Source organism: Nannospalax galili, unplaced genomic scaffold (genome assembly GCF_000622305.1).
Source record: "Nannospalax galili isolate Female #2095 unplaced genomic scaffold, S.galili_v1.0 scaffold305, whole genome shotgun sequence".
Lineage (NCBI taxonomy): Eukaryota > Metazoa > Chordata > Mammalia > Rodentia > Spalacidae > Nannospalax > Nannospalax galili.
The window spans coordinates 18,262-20,704 of record NW_008356258.1 but is presented as its reverse complement, the minus strand read 5'-3'; positions in this window follow the sequence as shown (position 1 = coordinate 20,704).

Below are 2,443 nucleotides of genomic sequence, written 5' to 3'. Positions count from 1 at the left end.
AAAGTTTATCTGAGAATATTTGGTTTTTTACCCAAGCCTTATCTACATAGCACATGATATTTAAAAGTACCAGACTGGTGGAATTAACCTTATTGGATGTTTAACAGCCATAGTTTGAGGCCTATACTAATGTGGTCAGAGGGACTTAAAAGACAGTTTTTGCCCCTTGCCCTCCAAGGTAGACTAAGTTCCAGGGGACTATGCAACATCTCAAAATTTCCTGTAACTGTGGTGAGTCACCTGTCCTCTTGTTCAGGCAGGACATGAAAAATCCACCAGATGGACTCAAAGCAGTGTCCAGTCTACAAAGAGGAGGGTCAACTCAAAGGAAATATCTCATCCATGCCGCCAAGTGAAGCCAGACATGGTTGAGCAGGACCTTTGACTTATCTTCACATAGATGGAACTGGTAAAAGAAAGGAGTCAAGGACTCCTCCCAAGCCCATGTGACCCCTGAGGAACAGATCATCAAATGACTTTATGTGTAAAAATAAATTGATTTATTTGGGACAACTGTATGGTCTTAAACACCCTAGAGGAAAGTATAACCAAAGAGTAAATGTATCAATATAATTCTTTAAGAGCCTATGTGTATAGCTAAAGGCTACATAACAAGAAACAATGCCAGACAGGACATACCTTCCTTTGAGTTGTTGGCCAGAGTGGCCTAAGAGACTCCCAGACAGTAACCCAGCATAGGAATGGGAAAATGAACAGCAGGCCCCAATCTTATCTAAAGGAGTACCCACCTGTAGCTAAGGGAGACAACCAGCTATTGTTCTAAAATGATGGATAAATTTGTTTTCAGCCCCTATCTAGAAGCCTTTGAGAGGGAACTGATACTGATTGTAACCACTCCAACTGCTATCAAAATACGTGAAAGCAAATCCTGAATCCATCACACTAGAGTCCAGCCTTGGAAGACAAAAGAAAAATGAGCAGGAACCCAATGGAGGGATGCTTTTGGAAGTCCTTGTCATGATATAAGGACTTTCTTTCCCCCTAGACATAAGAGTTATGCCATTTGGGAGTCTGTTAGGTAGACCAACTTAAGGGGTACTCCAATTGCCTCACCCTGCATCCCTGTTCAGCATGGACCAAACCAGAGTTGTTTGTGTCCCCATTCCCTATTGGCAATTGGGTAACCTCTTGAGAGGGTGGTGTGATAGGAATAGGAGGTAGGAATTGGTTAGGCAGTTAGGGTAAAAAGACTAAAAGAGAAGCAGCCAGTTTCTTGGCTACAAGTCAAAAATGTCCTTGTGCCTCTCAGCAATATACTGTGTTCCAAAGGCCAAAAATGTCAAAAGTCTTTGGTGCTTGCATCTAATCCTTAAAATATTTTTGGGATATCTCTTCAGAAGAGGGAATGTTAGGGTAACAAAGACCCATAAAACTAAACAAATCAAAGAAGAAAGAGAACATGAAGTTATCAGAAAAAAGTGATGAGGAGATATGGGAGGAGTTGAGGGGAGGGAGTGGCCATGGATCATAAATACCACTTGGGTGCCACAAGCTCCCTCCTATGCATGTCCCAGGAACCTAGGAGCCTGCAGTGACAGGTTGGGAGTCATTTTGAAGTGACAACCAGGCCCTCCCTTCCATCATCCTTGGGAGAAGGCATCCTTCTGACCCTTGACTCTGCCTCCCTCCCAGGCATCCAGCTGTTCTCTCACAAAGCCCATATGTACACCCTTACCTGCTCTTCAAATCCACTCTCTCCAATTCAGTTGTGCTGTGTGTGATCAACTGCTCCACTGCGGCTGTATTACCCCATCTTGCCTCCGTGTGGATGCGATGGATAGGGGAGTAATGGGTGTGGTATTTGGGCGGTCCACAGACCCTCTCCTGCTCTTGTCCAAGGCCCAGGAAGGGCTTATCGAGGCCATCACAGAAGCCCATGGGAGTCCTTTCTTCATTTCTGAACATATTCCCCACGCCTGCTGCTAATCTCGCTGCTGTCTGTCTCACAGACCCCATCCCTCCCACCAATGCTTACCCGCTACCCGAACAAATATAAGAACTATGCCAATATACCCCCTCCCAAGCCCAGAATAAGCACTTATACTATGTTATCTACGGCCTTCCAACCACAACAGCAGCGAAAACTACAGAAAGATGCGTGCTGGTTCAGTTTCTGTCAACGCTGTGACTGTTGAGAGAACGTTATCACCAAGCAACGGTGAGTAAACGTCATCACCAAGCAACGCGAGTAAACACAAGCAAGCCCTTCCGGTACCCCGCCGCGTGCAGAACCTTGCTGACACGCACTGAAGATAGTGATGTGACAGTCTGGCATGGAGGATGCTCAACGCACATGGGCAGAGCCCCAGCTGTAAAAAAGAACCCTCTGGATTGCACTTTTTCTCAAATGAGACCCTGCCCTGCTTAGAATCTATAGATAGATAAGGGATGCCGGGGGAGGGAGAGACATTTCTGCAGTGGC